The sequence below is a fragment of the Corvus cornix genome, chromosome 14, assembly GCF_000738735.6.
Source record: "Corvus cornix cornix isolate S_Up_H32 chromosome 14, ASM73873v5, whole genome shotgun sequence".
NCBI lineage: Eukaryota > Metazoa > Chordata > Aves > Passeriformes > Corvidae > Corvus > Corvus cornix.
In genome coordinates, this window is record NC_046344.1 from 3,750,981 (window position 1) to 3,775,016 (window position 24,036).

At 39.7% G+C, this 24,036-nt stretch overlaps 1 protein-coding gene across 1 annotated transcript in view; it reads left to right on the plus strand.

Annotated features, from left to right (window-relative positions):
• Positions 1-24,036, plus strand: part of GPR146 (G protein-coupled receptor 146) — a 49,304-nt gene that overhangs the window by 2,809 nt on the left and 22,459 nt on the right. The window contains exon 2 of the mRNA XM_010392421.4: positions 19,427-19,468. The gene's annotated coding sequence lies outside the window, so the exon portion shown is untranslated. The remainder of the gene's footprint in view (positions 1-19,426; positions 19,469-24,036) is intronic.

Below are 24,036 nucleotides of genomic sequence, written 5' to 3' on the forward strand. Positions count from 1 at the left end.
GAAGCAATTTGTCGTGTTTCTACCAGTCTTGGAGGTCCCATAACATCAGGAGTACTTTGTCCTCAACAATGAAACACACCATCATCATAATCAAGAGCTCCTAATAGTTCCTGCCAGTTGTCCTTACGGCAATGCTTGTTGGCAAAAGAGCTGTGTGAAAACAGTCCATAAGGTTTTGAAACAGTCAGCAAAGTAGATGAACGTATTTTAAAGGTGGAAGGACAAACATTTTGTTTCAATCTCCCCCATATAAGTCTTTATGAAGAAAAAGATCTGGGATTATGCAAAACAAGTTGAATGCCCATCCAAAAAATACTGAAATTCAACAGTAAAGGTGCCAACACCAGAGTCTGCTGAACACCTGCATAGCCTGTGTTAGGTGAAACAATTATTCATGCCTGCACTGGTGGAAAAAGAGTGTTGCCATCCCTTTCAAAGAACATGATCTGACACTTCTTGAACATGGTAAAGCTTCAAGGTGTCTCCTTTCCTATTTATACCAGTGGTTCATGTTCACAGTGCTGGATTCACTCAGCTGAGTATATTTAGTTTGCTCAGTCTCAAATTGACAGCTTCTCTGTAATGTACCCATTCTGACTTAAAAATGGAACATAATTAACATGCAGCTGGAGAAGGCACAGTTTTGCCATTTATGGGAAAGACTAGTGAAGCTGAAGACTAAATATTAAATAGAAAATAAATGGTTATTGATCCCTAGGAAAGGTGGCTTTCCTTACAATCCGAACGGGAATCCTTCTATCTGACTTAGCAAAGACATTTTTGTTAGAAACAGCAAGGTCATCAAAGCCCATAAAAAACTTCATACCTCCTTACCAACGAGTTGTCACCTTCTTCAGCTGCAGAGTTAACAGGATGTATAGCTACAGGGAATGAATGTCCTGGGATATATATATATACACACTGTACTCTGAAACACCACGTATCTTCCCAGACCTCAAAAAAACTTTTATTCATTAATTCCTTGTTAAGTAAAACCAGCACCATTTGTAGTCAGCTATACTAAGATCTTCTTCAAAACCTAGCTAAGTATTCCAGAATGGGTTTCATCCATACCTACATTTATATACCCTCAGCTGCACACGCACATGTAGGCAGGAACACGCAACTTTCAATTTGCGATGAACAAGACCCCAGAGAAGACACTCGAAAAAACAGAGTGGGCAGGATTCATTTCTTTAGCAGAATGTGATCATTTCATGATTCAATCACCCTAAAATAGACACCCACAGCAGCCCTTGGAACACGAGCAGCATCTCAGCTGTCCTGCACCTCCATCCTGAGCACAAGGGTATCAACAACCTCGGCTCATGTCTTGCCACTTGGTTTGCTTTACAATGGGATAAGTGGTTTTGGAGACAGAGAACTGGACCCTCAGTTTGGTTGGGAAAAGAGAGACATCTTAACACAAAATAAGGAAGAAATGTAATGGGCATTACTGATACTTGCATTTGACTTCCTGCCTAGTGATAACCAGAGATGGATGATTAAGACTGTGACAATTAACTTCTGTGAAATGATTCTTCTTCTAAATATATATAATTTCCAGTAATATACAGAACCCGTATACTGAATTTGGTAACGTTTAGAGAAACAAGTACAATAAAGCTGTACTATAAAACTCAGGCACAGTTCAATTGCCACTGAACATCCTGTTTTAAGAAGGTCTTTCTCAAGAAGAATGATAAAGGAGGAATGTTTTTAAGAGCTGGCATGAATTACACAATCTAACTTTCCTCCAGGTTTGCCTGCTGCTCTTCAAATCCCCATGAGCAAGTGCAAGTGGTACTTAACATGACTGGTAGGGAGAAAGAATTTGAATTTGTTTCTGAGTTTGAAATGGTCTCCTGGAAGTTCCTTACAAAAACTCCATCCATAATTTCAGCATTTTGAAGGTCTCTGAAAATAAAGTGCAATCCATTCCAAAACCCTATTTATTCAGCAGCACTCTACATGTTCTTGTGAGCTCTCTGGTAACTACACATCTACGAGACCAACTTTTAAGCTCTCCAAATTTATCACACAGCTGAAAATACTGAAATGACATTTGGTTTTTACAGCATCAGGTGTGCCTTCATTATGCATTCGGGAGGTAGAGCAGAAAATTGAAAAACAATCATGATTTAAGAAGCTAAATTAAAACCTGTTGACTGTTCAGTAAAAATGCTCCATAAAACCTGTTTGTATTCCAACAGACCACACTGAAAGGTATCATTGTAAAAGCAGCACAAAACAAGGTGGTGGTGGTGTTTGTTATTTTGGAATTAAGGCATCTAGCAAGTTATCTTAGAACAAAATTGTATTAATCTACATTTCAATAATAAGTACCTTAAGCATATGTACAAAACAAATACTAGAATTTACATGGATTGAGCCAAGCTTTTCCTGCTGAAGTTACACTTTACACCTATGATCAACCAGGTATAAAGACAACAGGAAACAGCAGCTGCCCACATAATTTTAAAGTTAAGTACAAAATGGAGAGGGTAACTACAGATGGGATAATATGTGAAGTACAAGAAAGCCTGGACCCACCCACTAACGGGAGGATTAAGTTTATCACATACCTGTTCTGTTACTGTGTAATTTTGCAGGGATCAAAAGAAAGTTTTAAGATAGGAACAACAAGGAATTTCTTCATGGCATCCAGGGCAGCACAGGACTGGAGATGGTCATTAGAAAATGCAGATGGTCAAAGGTAAATGTTTGAGCTGTTAGTGAACCAAGAGTCAGCATTTCCATGGTGCATAGTGATAATGGCTACAGTGGGATTAGATGGCAGAGCTTTGAAAGTGAAGTAGTTTATGCCTGGCAGGAAAAAAAGAGGGCAAAGGAAGAGAGAGATTTACAGCAAATGGAAGGTCCATCTCAAGGGAAATCGTGATCTTCAAAACAAAATTTAAATAAAAATTAACTAGTCTGGAAAAAAGCCAAGATGTCAGAATTCTTTGTTGAATGGGAACAGAAAAGCTTCGTATTTCTTTTTGTAAATGCAAACAACAAAACATACTTTGAAACAGAAAAATTAAACTCCAATCAAAATGAAAATACGGATTCTACCTTAATGAGAGACATTCCATTATTATGAATGTGAAATGAGCAAGCAGGTATGATACTTTTCTGTTGAAGAATAAATTAAAAGGCAATATGTTTCCTAAAACAGGTTAAGGAAAATTGCAATCTCCAAGGGAAAAAAAAAAAAAATCAAGTTTGACAAAGAAATTTCCTCATCTTTTTTTTTTTTTTTTTAACTTTATTTAAAAATTTAATACTTTCCCTTGGAATACAGGGAGTTAAAATTGTACTGGAAGGTCATAAGGTAGAAAATGGAGATATGATCTCCTGCCAGGGATGCAGGAAGCATGGTTACTGAATTGTAAAGTCAAGGAGAACAGGGAACACTGGAAAAGTTAGGGAAGCCAGGAAAATCAGAACCTGTTTTTCTATCAAGATAGCAAAGACAAAACATTGCACTTCCTGCATAGATTCTTCCAGATTCACTCAGTGAACTCGTCAGTTATTTAAGGCTTTCCTAACATCTGTCATTGACCCTTAAAAACTTTTGGCTCCAAAAATTCCAACGCAGTTTTGAAGCACTGACTTACCTCCCACTGTACATGCCCAACTGGGCATCCAGGAACATTCAGAGGTGACATTCATGGCAGATTCCAACTTCCAAGTTACAGAAAGTTGTCACAGCCACATCTATGTAATTTAAGTACTTGATGACTTAAATCTGCCATACCTTATGAACAACAGGAATAGAAAATCTGAAATAAATACATGAAGTGCATGAAACAGGGCCAGCAACAAGGCCAGGAGAGATTAAGGTTGTGCAGAATGATGAGAGACCCAGGCCCCACAGCTTCCACACAATGCAAAGCTGAGCTTAGCCACCAAAGGAATTCTGCAGGAGACAAACAGTGAGCAAAGCTGCAAGTAGTAGGTAACAAAGTTTGCATAACATTTTTCAGCTCCCAGCTTGGAGTTATTTTAGGGCATCTGAGAGTTTAGAAAGGTACCATACCATGGTTTAACTACTGTAATTAACATAGCTAACAGTTCTGGTCTATGCTTTCTGATGTTTAGGTGCATGATTCAATTCCAGTTGCATTTAGGGCTTCTAAATTTCAAGTGTTTTTAAGCATCAGCAGAACATTCTATTACTGCATTGCTGGGCTAGGTTTGGCCAAGGGTGAGATGTTGTGGTTAGCAATATCTAATGACTAATCTGAGATGCAATTTCATAATTACTTCAAGGATTTCTGCTGCTCTAAAGAAGGCACTGGGAATTATTCTAACAACCAGCCCAAAGAAGAACAGTGATACATACTGAGAATTCAAACAGCATGCAAAATGGAGAGAAATGCATAAACTCTGCATACAGGAGGCCCTCACTGGCAAAATATATAGAATGTTCTTAAGCTGACAGTTTTATAACTCTAAATGGTTTTGCAAATGAAATCCAAACAAAAGAGCAGAGATGTACTCTAAATCACTCAGCAATTGCTGCTTAGAAAAACCAGCAACCACTAACTCCTGCAAACAAAAACAGTTGCCTTAGGAAAGCTTAATGAATGGAAAAGATGTCAGAGTTTTTGTTGTTCTTCTTTCAGCTTTATTTTTCTATATTCCTGAATCTATACACATAATGATTCAGTTCACCCTGACAAATACTGTATAACCGACTATCAATCACATCAACTTTTTATATGTTGAGAGCAGTCAGATACCAAGTGATAAAGTGAGTTCAGGCAGAGGGCATATGTTAAGCAGCTGTGAGTCCTTTACTCTGTCTGTAACCTAAAAGCTTAATGTCATTACACAGAGCTCTGATTTCTTCCTTGCCTGCCTTACACTAGAATACCCATATTATATGGACTAGAGATTATTAACTTAATGCAAGAAATACAGCCACATAGTGACTGCAGCAGAACAAACAGTATGCTTATAAATTAGATGGAGCATATTCTGCTTGCAGTGAAAGATTACACAACCAAATACTTCTGTTTAGGCTCCAAAGAAAGCTTTACACTTATGAATAAAAATCTCAAGTAATAGTTCTAGCAACAGTTTAAACCTGGATAAGTCAGTACTGCTGCCAAAAGACACACTCTCCATTTTGTCCCACCTCTTCTCCCACCTTGGTACAAGTGTTTGCACAGTTTTGTAAACCCATTTGGGTGAAAATTACCTCTCTGTCCCTTCACAAAGGTTACTTTAATACCAAATCAGTTTGTTAATTTGATTCACTGTGAACATTTCTGCCAGCAAAAAGAGGAGGTGATAGAAAGGTGCAAGAAAGTGCAGGTGCAGCTTGTGGGATCCCATTTTTTGCACCCTCTGCCTAAAGACACCATTCCTTAAAAAACCTTAAGTGTAAAATACGTAATGTTGCTATATGTATCCTACCTTTTACATACAGGGGTGATGAACTGTAGCTTGTCAACTCTCAAATTACCACAGATCATTTGGTATTTGTTGCTCTTTAGTAGCATCATGCATTGCTGTTTTGGGCTTTCAGTTATTTCCCTCTAAATTCAAAATGATGGTAAAGGTCTAGTAAAGGCAGGAAGCATAATTTTTGCTTCCAAGGGCCTGAACTCAGGTGTTTCATATTATTTAAGAAAAGCATAATTTTGATTTCTTGCAGACACAAGTAAATTTTTTAAATGGCAACAGACAGCCAGTACAGCAATTAATAAAGGTCTTAAGTGTACAGGACTCACATTTCCACAACGCTGAGAGTATTTGTATAAAAGGGAAGTTCCCCCTTTGTTCTTCATCCTCTCAAGTGAACTGCTGGTTCAATTAGTTTCTGCTTTGGCTGCTGTTCTCTGGCTGCTGGAGCTGTGACTCCCTCAACTGCAGTGTTTCACTGTCCAGCACAGACACTGATTTCCTGCCCATCAGAAACTCTGAGGCACAGCCAGAGAACAAACAGGCAGCTGCCACTGGAGCTGTCAAGGCTTTGTAGCCATTTCAAGGTGTAACTCCAGAGAGAAGATGCTGGTCGACTTCCTGCAGTGCCAAATGAGCAACAAGATCCCCTTCACTCACTACCTACCCATCAGTGGTCAACAGACACATCAGAAACAAGTCCTCTGTGGCAGAAACTCATGGGTTTGCTTGCTCATTCAAGTGGGTAATGGTAGCAGTCAATTATTGAACTGCTCCAGCAGTTTAACAGATGATGACTGAGCTCAAAATGAAATTTTACTTGTATCATTTAACTAATTAAACAAACAAATACTGCCATCTAATAATAACTCACACCCATAACTTCATTAAGATACCTAATGTAATAAAGAACATAGGTTATCTTCATATACTGTACAAATCCAAATATATTGCAAGATGTGGTCGAGGCAGTTAAAGAACAGCAAGTGTTGCCATCCTCTGTCCTTCCCTTGGCGTTTCCTTTCGGACTTGCATCACATCTGAAGACACCATTCAGTTCAGCAATGACTCAAAGCAAATTCCCCGTTAGGAATTAAGCTCTAGCAACCTTTAAAAAAGGTTCACGATTCTGTAAACAGAACATCCAATAATCACCCAAGTCTGTAAGCTCGCAGCGGGCACACACTGTGATAGGAGACAGCCCCAGCAGAACAGAGCAGAGCAATTGTAAAAATCAACTGACAGTTTGAAATCTTAACTGCCAAAACATGGAAAAATGTCTTTGACATGCCTGTGTGTCCCTGAGTCCACTCCTGTTACTGGCTAATTAGTAGGAAATCTTAACTAACAGTGTGAAAAAGGAGTTCACAGTTTCTACTTCCAGGACAGGAAGAGGAATGGTGGTATCTAATACCAATGATTCAAACAGTGCCAGGATCTTGAAGCACAGCCATTGAGTTAGAAGTTAATCAGACACCTAAATTGAGAATTTCCACTTGGGAACTGTGTTTATTTAGTGTCAGGACAGACTGTTCTGCTTTCTGAACCCGCACACATAGAAACATGTTTATCTCAAATTCAAACTAATGTTGAACTATCAGGTAGTATTTTTGCCAAATATATATAGGTAATTTAGAAGTACTTCAGCCAATCAGTGTATCTATAGTAGAAGTAAGGACTTAAATTTGACACACTGGTGTAACTTTCTCAAAAGGGTAAAAAAAAAAAAAAAAGAGACTGTGTGAACTTCCAGTTTAGCTGTTTTATGAAGACCTAAAAAAATAAAAATTAAACATTTGTCTGACTTATTTTCATTGAAAGGGTCTTTTATTTTGACCACAGTACTTAGGGCCATCGGTGCAGAAGTAATGACACAGAGAAGTGTTCAGGTATAAAATGTCTAATTCCTCAAACATTACATTAATTTGTTTTCTAAACCTAAAGCAGTATTTGATCAGTTGAACAAATACTTGAAATGCATTTGGCTAGTTATCTATTTTAGAAAGAGAACAAATTTATTTAAAAGGATTTCTTTTACCCTTTGGTCACCACAGAACAGAAGTTAGATTGAGCTCACAGGATTTTAGGATATTTTTTTTTACCTGGTCTCAGATTAGACCCCGCTTAGGAGGTTATTGCTGTCAAGACACCAGTGATAATGGGAAATGTTTTAGGAATAGGAGTGCTTTAACAGGAGAAGACATACATGCTGTAAGAACTGATAATGCAAAACACTCTTCATTTACCACTTAAATAAGCAGGGCTGGTTTAGGACATCTACATCACTGGACCATTGAGGTAAAAGGAACAGACTTTTGACAGTAGGAGCACTCATATTAAAATCTGTGCAAAATTTCTGACTTAACTACAAAAGACAAAGCCTGAAGAAGTGAAAAGTGTAGTCATATCAAGGTTTGTTTTCAGTTTAAAACTGGCACATGATCAAAAGACTTGAGACACAGTTGTTGCTTGCAAATGGATAATTAGCCTGAAACACTTCCTAAGCTGATCAGCCAATAAATTTACTAGAAATAAAAGCAGAAAAATATCTAATACAGCTCCTCTTACAAGCAACTGTCAAGGGTATTTTAGGCATTTTTATCTATTCAAAGGGTACATCTACAGCCAAACTGCCTGTATATCTTTCCTTTTTAAATAAAAAAACTACTTTACATCCACATTAGGAGGTGTCAGAAACATAACCCATATAAAAGAGCACACAGACCTCTAAAGGCTTCAGAAATCCTTCACCCCTAGTAAAAGCCTTGTATCTTCCATTACTTTCCTTTCAGCTTCTTAGATTAAGGTTTGTATTTGGATTTCAGTTCAAATTAGGCTTAATGTTCCTGGTACTGTCACAATGTCAAACATTTATAATTTTCCTCATTCTGTCCAAAATCTTTTAAATCGTCTGTCTTCCTTGCAAAGCTGCAGTAGGACACCAACTGCAGGTTCTCTGAAATATTTCTGAAGTTACACTGAGGGAGATGCCATTTGTGAATTCTGCTGGAGCATATGTTCAGTATATAAAGTTATTTACGTGCTGTACAATAAATAACCCAGCAACATAAGCTTTCAACACATTTGGAAGTAAAGTCATAAAACCAGTCTTGTTTTGGCCAAAGTGCAAAAATTTATTCGCAACAAATGTTGCAAATAGGAAGCCACAAAATCCACTACAAAGACAGACAATTCTGTAGCATTTTTGTGGCTCTTCCTCCAGAGTGATTATCAGAATTTTAAAAACCAGGCCATATAATACCTGACCTTCTGGGTCATCAGGGTTTTTTTTTGTATCTGTGTCCTCATGGCACGTGCTCAGCTGTAGATGACAACCAGCAGCACGAGGAGTAAGCCACAGCAGCACTTCTGGGCCTTCATTAACACAGAATCCAGGGTACAAAGGGCTCCACAGCAAGCGGAGAAGAAAATGGATTTATGGTATCAGTACAGGCAATACATTTTAAAGAGCTGTAGGGACTCCACAGTAATTAAGAACTTCTTGGGATAATCGTTCACAGAGTATCTGGCTTGTGGTGACTCCCAGGCAGGGATCTTGCAGAAATGAGTAATTAGAACCTATTACAGTAAGATTAAGATGTCTTTGCCTGAACAAGCATTGGGTATAGCATCATCCTTCAGGAAGAATGATGGGTGAAGGTGTTAGCTGCACTCCCACCAGTTCTTCTGGAAGCTCTTAGGTGGAGACACCTCTGACAAAGCTGCAAAATTCATTTAATGCTCATGGGGACACTCTGGGTTACACACACGTGTGTCCACTTGGTTCTGCAGCTGGTTGGTTATTTCAGGAGCACATTGGGCAGGGCAGGTACCACCTTGGGTGGGAAGATCTCCAGGGTTAGTGACAGGAACACTGCCCCTGGGACATGATGGAGCACTGGGCTTGTCCGTGTCTGTCACTACCAGCAGTACTGGACAGTTTTGGAGCACTGGGTGTCACCAACTGCGTGGTTTGATGCCAGAATTTTGTATGATGCCTGGATCATTTGAGGAGCTTCTGGTATAAGATGCCAGCTGGATCACTGGCTTAGGCTTTCCATTTCAGTTTACTGAAGAAAGCGATCTTCAGTCACATTCTCTCCTCCCCAGTGTTTGAGTGGAATGAATTGAAGAGGGGGAAGGACTAAAAATACATGGAAAACTTGTAATGATAAGTCAGTTCTGAATGCTCATAGAGCTCACATGGCTAACATGAAATCCCTCACAGCTGTGAGTAATTAAAAACTGTAACTCAACAGATAAAAAGTGTTTATAGGCAAAACCACAACTGGATCCTCCCTTGCAGCAAAACTGTCTAGTAAGGTCTGGACTTCTATATTTGCTGATATTATATCTGAAGGCATCTCGGTTCAAATGGTTTCCTGATCAAAGATAACATATGGCACCAGAAAGAAACGAGTCTCTCCATGGCTGCAGACTCACACCACCTTCAGCACTGAATCACACCAGAACCTTTAAACTGGAATGTTACTGAAATGCCAAATCTAATGCAGATAGCAACACTAAACTTGCTGTGCTGTGCCCAAAAACTGCAAGAAATCAAACAAAAGAATTCATAAGCTTTACAAAGAGGATCTGTGAAGGGCACTTTACCCTGGGACCAGTTACAGTTCCAGTCTGGAAGTTCAGAAAAGAAAGGAAACATTAGCATTTTTGTACTCCAAGAAACAAGGGGGAAACAAAAATCTTTGAATACAACTCTCTTTCTCAGCATCAGATTCCTTATACCAATTCATCACAAACCTGTATATTTCTGGTTACTCAAACAGTTGTGGGCTAATATAGGGGGGGGAAAAAAATCACTAAATAAGTCAGAGTTCATCCCTACTGTTCTTAAAATGTGGGTGACACAATGTAATAATTTGAATTTTTTCATTTAGAATGGTATCTCTCATATAGTTTGTTCCTTCTGCTCTGATTTACAGTTTAAACCCCCCAAATTATAAAAATACATTTCTATTTTAGCCTTTTTGGGTTTGCTGTATTTTTTATTACTTTATCAGGCCTTAAAACCTACAAATGCCTCTCTCTGACTTAAAGAAGAAAATACTCTCTTGTGTACACATGCAAAAAGAACATTTAGTATTCAATCCTTTTAGCTGCAAAATCAAATGCCCAAAATCAATGGAACACAAAGAGGAATCAACATCAGACACACATTTCAAACACATTACACAAGTGATTAAAGAAAAAAGGGAAGAAGTTTAAAATAAACCTACTTGCATAACAGCCTGTGTACAACCCCTTGAGACTTTAGAGCAGGATAAATATGTTTCAGACGGTGCCACTAATGTGACGTTTTAATGGTGTGAGAACGATAAACAAAACTTCTTAGAGATAGATAATAAATGATGAAAGACTGTGATACAGTTTAAAGGCCCAAATAAACAAATATGCATTGATCTTTTTCTGCCAAGAGTGGACATCACACCACACCTGGTGATGGATGCAAGAGAGTTGAGAATGTTGTCACTTTTTCTGGACAATGAAGCAAAACCACAGAAACCAGCACGAGAAGCAGCTAAGTTTAGCCACCACATTTGGCTACATATATTTATATCCTATAAATACATGGGCAGCATCTAAACAAGGATGCAACTGTCATTCCCTTTGTAAGAAAATGATGAGTTGTACTATGCTAATAACGTACTCTGAAGGAGCGAGGAATCAGAATTGATTTTCATGAAACAATACCGGAATGTGATTCCACACTTCAGTAATAATATTTTCTGCTGTAAATGTGCAGCAAAGATGTGTGCAGCCAAAGGATGGTAAATACAGATCCAGGGAGTTATGCAGCATCTGGTCCAACCCAGTTACCAGCAAGGGCAGGGGAGGAGGACACGGGAGGACACGTTCTGAGCTACGATGCCTTACGCTGATAAGGGAACTGGCTGGAATTACTCTTGTATGAGCTCATTTCATACTGTGAGCATGATGCTATCACAGAAGTGCTTAAAATGAAAGCCAACACAGAGATTCCCGTTAACTCTGCTTGACTCGGAAAGAAAAAAAAAATAAATTTACACTGAAAGCTTTGTCCTCATTCTTATCATGAAGTGTGAGTTACACAATATGCCATCACAGGAACTGCATGTCCCAAGAAAAAACTCTTTATTTCATTTAATTTAGAATGAGACAGAACTGGGTCGATATACCACCATGACTGCTTTGTTTGTCAACAAAGACATGTACTATTGCCTATAACTCAGTTTTAGGGGTATATTATCTAGCAGTTTGTTTTTACTACTGGAAATTGTGTAAGCTTGGACAAGGATAACATTCAACATTATCAAATGAGAGGCACCAGAGTTATGATTTCTAGGCACAAGTAATAATTGGATTGGAAGGCAAAGTTCAAGAAAACAGTAATACTCTTGTGTATTAACAGAAGGCCTGTTCTGCTCTGTAGTGCACTACCCAAGGCCATTTCCTTCCTTAATATTAAAATTCTAATCAGCCTTCATTTCATCTGCAGAAATTTATGACCTAGTCCAAGTTCTGTGTATAGATTTAGAAACAAACAGACATGGAATATGAGACCCAGCATGTTATAAATTCTCAATTTAACTTTAAAAACCTGTACGTGCACAGGGGGAGAATATTTAAAACACACCGAGTTCCACACAGTGAATTATTGCTATGAACCCTGCAAATGTCTCTAAATACAGCTGTATTAATTCCAGATTTGATATTAAGAGCCTAGATATCAAACTCTGAGGAAACTGGACCCACTGTAGAAGAAACGAAAATGGAGAACTATAACCACAAGAAGAAATTCTTTACAAATTTACCTTCAGCAGTGCTTTCCAAACTGTGGGGTGCTTGCTGCAAGCAATGTGCCTGTTTCTTCTAAGCAGCTTGTAACAGCTGCCAGAAAACCTGAGCATGTTCTCCTAAGCATTGCTGCTGTTTAAGTCAATGCCTTTGGCAGGATCTGGGTTTGAGGACTTCCAGAATACTTGAAAGTAAGCTGCTGCTTCTAAACAGAGAAAATAGTTAGCTCACTCAAGCCCTTAGCTGTTGGGGTTTTTTTTTGCTCCCAAGGAGACACCTCTGACTTGAGTATCGTATCTCAAAATTAAGCCAACAGCAAAGAAAAGGAAAAGGAAGTCTGGGAAACGGAACAAAAGAATGTTTACTCTGCAAGGTAAATCAGGGAAATGGCTAGAAGGGCAGAATTACAAATCTAAATGCTTGAGTCTCCAAACAAAACATTAAAACATCAAGCTCACTCTTCAAAGAGCAGTAACAAACCCTGAAGATCACAAGTGTGAGGGTACGCGTCGTCTTCATGCCTCGACATAGCTCGAGAGTGGGTATTTATGTCAAAACAAATGGGTGGGCCACTGAGAACTGTGATGTGGCAAATCAACCACACCACTTCCCCCTTGTTGCAAAATCCCATTCTTCTTTTCTGTCTCAACAACACGTTCAGCCCACCTCCAGCTTCTTCCTGCTCGACCACGGCAGCACTCACCGTCCTCTCCTCAAACTCCGTTCCGCAATCCTCACCTCTGGTAGTGCCAGTTTCGCATGACACACTCGAAGCTCTGTGTCCCAGCAGCAGGGTAGCTGAGAGATAACCCCGTGCCATCAGGCAGGTACCAGCACAGGAGGCAGTGCAGGCATCCCACTGCCTGGAGTGGTCACGTTCACGCAGCTGCTTGGCAAGAAAGTGCCCACGTTCAACTCCCTGAGCAAGCCCGGGGCAAAACACGTCCCCTCCTTGGAGCTGCCTGGCCACACACGGTGCCATGGAGCTGTCAGCAGGTTACAGAAGGTGCTCTTCAGCCATCAGCTCTGCAGCTCTGACAGAGACACGTGTGAAACGTCAGCTCTGTGTGTGTGCGCGTGTAAATAAAGGCAGGTCAGCCTCCAAGGCTGGGACATTGCACAAAGTCTGGTATGGGATGGGTTAAATCTTAGGGTGCATAAATAATTTTCAGTGACCACGTCAAAAAAAGAATGGATGGTGAAGTGCAAGAAACTGCTCCAGCTGGTCATGGAGCCACTGCTAAGGAATTCAGCCGAGTCCCCAGGCCATAGCACTGCCTCCAGACACCAACACCAGCTTTTAAATCCACAAAAGCTCCACTACCTTACACTAAACTCAGAACCAGCTTGTTGCAATACTCTGGGAGAGAGAGGAAATAGAAGGAGGAAGAGAAACCTCACTCAGTCCATGCAGTTCGGCAGTAAGCAGAATTGTCTAAAATCCACGAAGTGAAATTGCATGTTAATTGTAAGGTAGTTTTCAGTATTTGAATACAATTTCCTCAGCATTCTTCCACTCCGTAAGACACACCTGACAATTAGAAGCAACTCTGCAGGTGCCCTCAGCCTGATCCACCTGCATGTTATCAACACACAAATGTTGATTTGCCAAACTTAGCATCCTGCAGATGCTGTTCCAGCAGGTGCTGCTGGGGCCACTTCTATTTCAGGCCGCAGAAGCAGTTCACTGACTGACCAGCAGCTCTAAACTACATTTGGGAAAGCGTCCCAGCTCTCAAACTTTTTGTTTAGTCTCTCTGAGCATCTGTGAATAAATAAATAAGAAAATTCACAAAATACCACTACAAACAAGCAATTGTAAAAAGTGGAAGTTAAGAATGTAATTAGATTATGACATTTATAAACGTAATCATAAAAAAAAAATTCTACAAGTTAAAGCCTGTAAATGAATCTTCATTTATATAACAAGCAATAACAAAAAATCTCACTGGACATATTAGTAATTGAGACTGACCTTCAGTGACTGGGTGCACAGACAAACCTTTTTAGGTGATTTTTCACTTCTACTGTGTCTCAATTTCCTCAATAAAAGGGTGGGTTTCCAAATGCTGGGGAAGGTTTGGTGGTTTTTTGTATTTAACAGACTACAGCCATAGCAAAGACTGCTTCTCTATTTTTTTTGGTTAATTTTACAGAACTAAAGCACACAATCAAGTATCTTCAGAAAGGACATGGCACAGCTTTTATTCTGCCTGCTTACTCTAGATAAGTTACTATTAAAAAAATCATTTACAAAAAACCAAAAAATCCTGCCCAGCCAATAAGCACATGAATTTCAACAGGAGACAAAATGCCAAAAATAACAAGGAGTTATGGGGAGCAGACACTCACTGTATGTGTGAACCTAGAACTGTAAAATTTAGTCTCAAAAATGACTAAATTAGGATTTCTCTACACAACAAGTTCCAAAGAAAGACACTAAACTCTGCCATTAATATTTGCTATTGTGGAGAGCAGACATACGGTAGTGAAGGCAGCATCTGCCACTTGGAAACCAGCTGAGTGACTTCAAACCTGGCATTTGTGCAAATCTGTGCGTACTATAATCTAACATAAAAATATTAATTGAGAAGCATATCAAGTTAGGCTTGTCAGCCTTAATATTTTTCTGGTGATTTGAATGGGGCCAGAGAATAAGATAAGTATCTGTACAAATCCAGTTGGCTTTACTTCAAATGCAAAAGCTTGCTTCTAAGCTGCACAAGAACAGGAGCCCTATAAAATCAAATTTTGAATGCAAAGCCAAGCCAGTTCTGCTCACCATTTTCTACTCTGAATCCTGTCTGCAGCAACAGTTTCTGGTGAGCTCACTGTACTTCCCTGAAATACTGTACAACATACAATTATTTTTGTATTTAAAACAAGTTTTGATTTTTTAAGTTTACACTAATGAAATATTTTCATTAGCACTGTTGAGCTAAAGATTACTGAGCTTTCTTTGCAGCTTTTAGGGAGTTTTTTAATCAAGCTGGTCAGTATTCCCCATCTACCAGTGAAGATCAGCTTAATTTGTTTAGTAGCTAAAACTTGGAGCGAACAACAGTATTTTCAAAACAAATACATCAAGTTAAAGCAAGGGCAGTTGTGGTTCATCTGAATCACATGGCTCCAGATTTCAAATCTAAGCTAAGGAAATAGAGGTTATGACATCCTGCAGCTGCGACAAGTCGTGTTCGTAAAGCAACGTTAAATCACGACCACTTGGCCAGTTCAGGCAGCTGCTTGTGTGGAAGTGAAAGATCCCATGAGAGCATTAAAAAAAAAGAAAGGTTCTGGTGTCCTAGCCAAGCCCCCCTTCCTTCACTAAATGCTACCAGGGACTAAGCTTCTTCAGAGCAAATGACCGTGGAAGGTTGTTGCCAAGTAATTGCTACTGATTTATTTACATCCAATAACGAGAACAAGAATCAAACACTTGGCAAAATACACGGGCAAGTAAATTACAAATGGCCTTCCCATGCTATAGAAGTGCCAAGTGCCTGAGCCTGCCCCTCAGTAAGTTGGTTTTCAGAAAGATCCCTTGGGTGGTTTGATTCACCATAAGGCCGTGCAAATGCTCCCATCAGCTCAAGGACACGTCAGTGGCAGGGAGAAGCAGCTGGAGCTTCATCAAGGCAGTGGTGTGGGTGCTGCAAGTTAGGGGCACACTTCTACACAGATGAAAGTTTTCATTCAGCTGGGAGTCTCAGGAAGGAAGAAAGGATTGGGTCTGGAAATGCTATTTTCCAGTCTCCCATTTTTGTAGCATTCATCCCTGGAAGTAAGGCCAGGTGTGCTGGAGCTCTGACCAACGTGGTCTGGTGTGTCCACAGCAGTGGGGTTGGAAGTAGATGATCTTAAAGGTCCCTTTGAACCCAAGCCATTCCATGATTCTGTGATTTTAAGATCTATTTATTGATATGATAAATACTGTTAAAACACCTGAGAGTTGGCATTTTCAGTTACAGCAGAAGGGAAAAGTCTTTCCAAAATTTTGTGAGAGGGTACTGGTGGTTGAAACAGCGGGACCATTCACTGCTCCCCTGAGTACCAAGAAAAAAGTGCCTGTAGCTTTTCCCTTTTTCTTCCTTTTCTTTTTTTCCCTCTTTATTTTTTTTTAAGCAGGGAGGAAGCATGGAGCAGTAGTACTGATTGGGGACTTTCATGACACTATCTGGATGCCAGTGTCATGCTGTGTAAACATGTGGATCCATTAGACAATTGTTGGAAGCAGTGAATTCCAAATTTGATCTAGTGATAGGACTCCTGCTGTTTGGAAAAAAAGAAAATGGGGTTGCGAAACCACACAAGGAAAACGCTTCAGACTTCTTAAAAAAAAACCAAAAAAAACAAAGAAAAGCACAGCGTGAACAATGATGAACTGGATGGCCTGCAGATCCCAGCCTCTGGAGAGTCCTGACACACAGAAAAAAACCACCTGAGCCCTTAGTTTGATAACTTTGTAAAACTTACTCCAACCTGAAAGGATAAAAACATTTTGCATAGAGAAAAATTCATATCCACATGCAGAATACAGAAGATTTTCCTTGCTAAACGACAGCTGCTCCAGTGATTTTTATCTTCTTGCACATTTCTTGTGCAGGCTACTGCCGGAACTACAGCCGGAGCTCTCCGGTATTCCCAGCGAAGCTGCCTGGGGAAGGGAGTGGTACTTAACTGCCTTCCTTTGGTTTGTGCTGGCAAAGCAGCACTTTTTGCTTTGTAGTATTTAATGGCCTAAAACACACGTTGGAATTAACTCCTTCATTAGCTACACAGCTGCTGCTCCTTATCGCTTTCATTTTTCTTACCTGTAGCACTGCAAAATTTTATGTTCTGATTCAGAATTCTGTGTGATGAATACAATACATGAATTGTATTTGTTAGAATATCAAATGCAGGCCTCATGAATAAAAGTGTAATTACACGTGACCTTTGAAATCATACTCCATTCTTTATGCTATCTAGAAATAACTATGCTCATTCTGTCCTTGCCACAATTTCATTTCAAACTGATTAACTAGCATTTTATTCCACTCAAGTTGCCTACATTAAAAAAAAAGCCAGCGAGTTCTGCTCCCAGCACAACTGCAAACCCACTTTAAGGCTGTCACTACAAAACTTGTTATTCATCTCCACAGACTTACAGATGTGAAAAGCCGTGTGTATAGCTCAGCATTTCCATTATGATTCATGTTGTGATTTAATCAATTCTGAAACATTGTTTACTACATAAAAGAAATTGTACTTCAACAGCAAGGATCAGAAAGCAAGAAAATCAATCGGGAAGGGCTCCTGAGTAACTAAGGAGGAACACACTGTCCTTGGGAAGCTGCAGGAGGTCAGCAGTAGCAAAGCTTCTCTTTGGAGACTGCTGGGTGACCACAGAATCTTTCTCCAGCCCAGCCCTAAGAGCTCCCTGAGCACACAGCAGTGGTCCTTGGAGTGCAGATCTCAGTAATGCACCTTGCTATGCATATGAAGAAACTTGTGCAACTCTGCCAGCTGAATTCAACAGTTTCCATGTCTAATTCTAGTGATATCCATACCCCCATGCAGAAGAAGCCACAGGACACCACTAACGTACTGAAGAACTGCATTACTCAGGGGAAGCCATCTCTTGCAGCCTCTCCTTACACAGCTGGAGCTTCCAGAGCTCCAGATGTGTTACAGCTGTGCCCAGGTGGGACTTCAGCAGTGAGAGGCACCAGCCAGGAGAAGCTCTCCACAGCCAGTTTCTGCTCTGAAGCATGGGGCAGCTGTCCCACTACGTCCCTGAATGCAGCTTAAATTTGCATGAAAGTATGAACAGAAGAGCTGCTCCTTCTTTGCATGGGTTTGTGGCAGATTTATTTTTGTTCTTGAGAAGCCAGCCAGAGACTATGATGGACCAGCCACTACTGCAGGGTTTTACAGCCACCAGAGTTGGTGTTGGGCATCTCCACCTGTGTGGCACATCACAAAGACACGTTGGCCACGAAAATCCCTTTCTCTTAAGATCAAGACCACAGAAAAATAGTAACAGTTTGTCCTTCTATTTACTATTCTCCATAAAACTAGGGAACTAAAATTACAAGCAAAATACTGGTTGCACTGTTTGTTTTTCTTGGGTCCTTAAATGCCAACCACAAGATGTCAAACAGAGGGCAGAGAGGCCAAGGAGAGCAGGGGAGCTGGGGAGCCTTGACTGGAAAATGTGGTAGTAACAACCATAACTGGTGCTAATAGTGGAGAAAAAGTGCATCAGAGTGAGATCCGATCTTTCACAGACCAGTGTTGCATCTCTCAATAAAACTTCATTACAAAAAAGAATGAAGTGGCACAGGCAGCTATCTTAAACCATTTTTTCCCAAGCAAAGTATTCTGCTTACCTCAAAATTCAGTCATAATTGAACCCTTGAACTAGCTAATCTTTCTTTTTAGGGGAAAACTCATCTACTCATAACAGTTGCCTTTCTCTACAAATATTACTGTTCAGTCATCAATCTCAGCTAAAACCTCTTTAATGCCTTATGTATGCCTGTTTATATTTTTTTTTTCTACTGCAATACATATGGAAATTAGTGCTTTACTTATTTTTTCTTCTCCTTTAGATGAGTTGTATCTGCATACTGAAATAGCGGTCACAAATTTTGAGTGGACAAATGTATTAACACTTCTTATAATGCCATAAAATACAATTCTCTTTATTTTTTCCCCAAAGCATGCAAAGGAGCAAACACATACTCAGTAAAGTGAAATAATATGACACTGTGTGCCAAACCCACCACTTTTTAGAGTGCCAAACCAAAGTGACATTTATCATAGTTGCATATTACAGGGCAAATATTTCACATCAGGACTGTTATATGTCAGTTTTAACCCCCCAAGCACAACATTTTTAATGAGGAGAAGGAAGTTATGGTTCTCTTTTTAGATCAATCTACAGCTTTTATTCAATATCTCCAACTCACAAGTGTAAACAGAACCATCAGCCCCACTGTGGCGCATTACAACATCAAACACCATGAACAATTACGTCACAGATTTTCTAATCACCGGATGAAACACTGGGCATTGTAAATGCTACACAGAAGATGGTATAGGGAGATGAAAGACAAAAAAGTAAAAATTATCTGTATTTACCAGATTTGACTAAATTTTGTTTTCATTTCTTTCAATCACCTAGAACTAACTGTTTCACCTTTTTTTTCTCCTTTTCTCCTCCCAGTGGCTCCATCTCAGAGTGACATTTTCCTGGGCTGCACCTCATGTAAGTAGAGCTGTAGCAATACAGTGTGATTATTGTTGTGCATGCTTATTTCATCAGTGTAAAACTGTGAAAATACTTACCAAAATTGGGACTTTCAGACCTGCTATTTACTTCTGTAAAAAGGTACTGGATTACCAAGTCCTAACTGAAGATTTAGCTAAGGTAAGTAGTATTAACTCCCAGACTGTGCTTCTCAAAGATCACAAACCAGCCAACTAAATAGTCTTATACAAAGTTACATCCAATTTACTACATCTTTCTAACTCTGTGAAATCTGGACTCCATGGAAATGTCCCATCATCCCTGGGGCATTCCAGGGCTCTTTGCCAGGCAGGGAAACCTCTGCAGAAACAGACTGGAGGCACATCAGAAGGTTTAATGGGCATTACTTCTGCAAACTGCTTCCCAGTCCAGGTGAAGAAGGAATGGAGGCTGCAGTGCCTCCCTGCAAGAGCATCCTGACAGTTAAACTTGCCTGGAAGCCCAGGGCCCATGGGAATGAGTGTCATTAACAAGGGCTGATCAGGGAGAAGGGCAAAGACAAAGGCAAAGCCAAGCCCTTGTTGGGCAGCAGGGAAGATGCACACCTTTAAGAAAGACTTTTAACCTAAACTTAATCTGTTCAGATTTAAAGGACAGACACAAAACTTCATCTTGTCTTCTCCAAGTGGCCAATTCCATTCATGGGAGCACTGATGGTGCCAGCACCACCAATGCTCTGAGGGGCTATTTGCACACAGCAAAAGAATGTGCTTGGGTACAAGGGGTGGCACCTGCTCAGCACAGAGAGGAACAGGGGACTTGTTCAGCTCGGTCTAATGAGTAACGGATGAGAAGCCAGGAATTATTTAATGTTAATTCCAGCTCTGCAAGTACCAGCTGCTGTTCTGTTACTCTCAGCAAGTCATTTCATCTTCTTCATGTTCTCCTGTGTACAGTGAATGTAACATTTTGGTGCCCAGTGTCCAACTCTCAATTGAACATTCTAGTCATAAATGCACTGCCTCCCTTCACTTTGATAAAGTACAGTCAGCATCAATAGATAATACTTTAAAAAAATTCCCTTCCAACTCTTGTGAAACAGGAGCTGACTGTTTATCGAGTACTTATTTTTTATGTCAGTTTACCATAGGGCCTCTTTAGCCACAGGCTTACAGCTGGAGGCCCCAAGGCATTTTTTGGGAGTGGAAACTTCTTGAGCTCAGCTCCTAACAAATTTCCAGCCTGCAGTATGTTTTTCATTAGTCTACATGGTGTTATAATAAATGATGCACTTCCTCTTTCATTTTATGATTTTTTTTCTTCAAACATGCAACAATTTTTCTGTGTCTGTTTTTTATTACTTTCAATATACTCAACCACACTAATCTTAGAGACTATGTATAAAAACAGAAAGGATATCTTGAGTAAGATATCAGCTACAGCAAGAAAAGCTTTTAAGTTCAAATTCTCCACTGAAGGCCAGTCATAAACCCATTACATGTATGAGCTCCATGGGCAACCACTCTTTCAGAGGGTGTTGTTAAGAAAATAAAAATCTGTTACACCAAAACCTAGAGCTGGTGTAGAAAAGGCTCCTCCAAAATACTCACCTGAAAGACATTCAGCTAAAGAAGTCTGATCCCACTGGCAATTCTCCACTACAGGTCCCACTCCGTGTGCTTGCCTATTTTACATATATTTTATATATAGTTGATACACACGTTTTTTTAAAGATAGCCTTCCTTTTATATTTTACCCTCTCTCCATAACTTTTAATAAGAATCTATTCCCGGGGCCTGACAGCACCAGGAAAACCTGGCTATGCCAACAAGAAGAGATTCCAGTCAAACATCATCATGTCTGGCATACTGTGTTTCATTTACAAATCTTTGATTCCTAAATGAATGGCAGTTCAAAGTACACATGAAACACAGATACTTTCTGCTTATGTACACAGAGATTGTTAGAGATTAAACCACTTTTAATTAAAGACTTAAGCAGGTGTCAGTTCACGATACTCTCTGAATTTGGTTTAAGAAGATCTGTGTTCCACAGTTACCCAGCAGCACATTAAACACAAGCAGAATCAAAGAGACCTTCCTAAACAAAGCCAGGAAAAGCCACTTTGTAAGAGAGTTTGAAGTTTGCTACTACTGATCTGTCACTTATGGAACGTCACGTACTTACTTGGGAAACATTTTAAAACACTTAAAAAATAAACAACCCCCCAGTAAACAGCCCCATGAGACAGAGCCCCAGGCCACACAAGACCTATTAATTTCAGTGGGGTTTGTTGTGCCTCTGTTTATGCATCTAACTACACAGAGTTAATTTGCAGTATCAAGGCCTAAATCAGATAATTTAAGAGCATTCTGGACTCAAATAACAAAGAGTTTAAACATGGAAATGAAATTGCTTCCAAGTAATTTTTCTCTGTCATACTTCAGGGTGAGAGCAATATGAGGGGCACCCTGTTTCTCCATTACTCAAAGAGTCTTCATTTCTTTTTTTAAGGGAAATCCAAAGATTAATTTAAAGCCATCTGATGAAAATACCTTAATATTTACCTTCACATTTTGATGTAATATATAGTGAATTCGAGTGATTTCAAAAGTTATCCTGGATGCTTCTCATTTCAAGATGTTAAATATTGGCTCTCAGAAATTTGCATTACACATTGTCTGACAATATTTGCTGCTCTGGAGTACATGAACTGACTTTCAATTCTTACAGAGGTAATGATAATAAAGTTTGTAGAAGCTGGGCACAGGTGACATTTTAGAATTTCATAGTTATTATAAGTCCCTCCTTTCCAGGTCCATAAAGTAAGTGTAAAAAATGGTTAGAACTGCCAAATGTATAAATTCTCTTGATCCTTTTTACCTGTTACATCATCAGTTACAGCTACTCTTAGACTGGTCTCCCAATCACCCTTTAAATGAGGGCACTACAACATCCCAGCAGCAGTGTTACAGCCGACACCTGAGCACAGTAAAGGAGCACACCTGTAATCCTCAGATTTTATAACTAGTAAATCACAAACTGAACTTCCAAACCCCAAGAGCATTATAGAGCTGTGGGAAGGAAACAGTGAGGGAGGCAGAGCCAGTGATTCCCCCAGCTGACAGTCGGTGGGATGCAGGACAAGCAGGGGACAAAGAGCCAGAACAAAGACCAGAACAAAGGCTGCTGACCAGCCAGGGCTGTCATCTGCAGCAATAAAGTACCAGCCTCCCAAATAAACAAAGTACCAGCCTGCATCCCAAATGTTGCTTTATGGAAGGCACCGTTTAAAGGTGGCATAGGATGGTTAACATGAAAGCACAATTTCTGGAGCTTCAACTGCTCCCAAGGGGAAAACTGAGCGCTCTTGTATAAACCACCTTTCCCTTTTGCAGTTAATTTCCTCTACTTCTTTACTTACTACAATATTGCATACAGACAAATCTGAAAAAAAATGGTAGAAACCAAGATCTGTTTGACTGCTTCAGCAGTAAGGTACAAATCTGCAGTAACCATGAAGGCTCAAATTACATAATATCCACCAGTGCAACCAGGAGTTACACCCAGCTCCTGAATTTTATCAAGTTGTCTGCAGACAGTGTAAGGAATCTCCCTTAGCCAGGAAGGAAAAACTCCTAAATTCAGGTGAGATTCTTTTGTACAGCTATGGCAGGCACAGGTTACAAAGTGGGTCTTTGTATGGCTGCTCCACCTCCAGCTTTATTTACTGGGAGCTGGTTATGTAACTAACACAAAAGAAAATAACCATTTCTGGGTTGTTTTCCTTTGCAAGCCCTGGGCTGCCAGGAGGAACTGAGAGAATTCAAAAGAGCTTCCCTTCTGTTGCTCTTTTGGGTGTTTCTCTTTGAAGTGGCACCCTGAGTGGCTGCTCATTCACCAGTTTTGTAGGTAGCCTTTAAAGCAATACTTTCCACTCTTCAAGCTTAAGCACAGAAACGTACAATTAATTAAACCAAGTTAGTGGTGTTATTATTTCAGCCTTTCATTTCTACTTGGTGTAAGACTCTTAAGACGAAAGGACTCTTTGTAGTAGGATTTCAGACACTCTGGGGAAAATTATGAACTTTAAGACTGATCTGATCTGGTTCGTGCAACACACGAACAATCTAAGGAAACCATTTAGCTACTGCTTAAAGGAAAATTCATTCCAAAATCTAGAATCAGAGTCAAACTTTGCAGTGTTACTGTGCTGTATTTAACTGATGGTTTAACCCTTTGTTTTGACATGCTATTCTTTAATCACTTCTTTTCTGCAAAAGAAGACTCAGCCTAAAATATGGAATTATTGCAAAGTAGATTTCCTGGCTGGGAAATCTTTGGTAACAGATAAATGGCTGCTAACCTGCCAAATGGCCCAAATGCAACAAAAACTGCATCTGTTGCTGCTCATAATAGTAGTGGCCAAACACCATATTACTGGTTTCCAACTATTTTCCTGGTGTGAAATGTTTGTAAACCATCCTTTTGCACTGCTGCCGAACTCCAGGAACATTCTCCAGGACAGTTCTAGTCCTTAACTGAAAAAAAAATATTCCCACATTATTAAGAATTACTATGGAGAA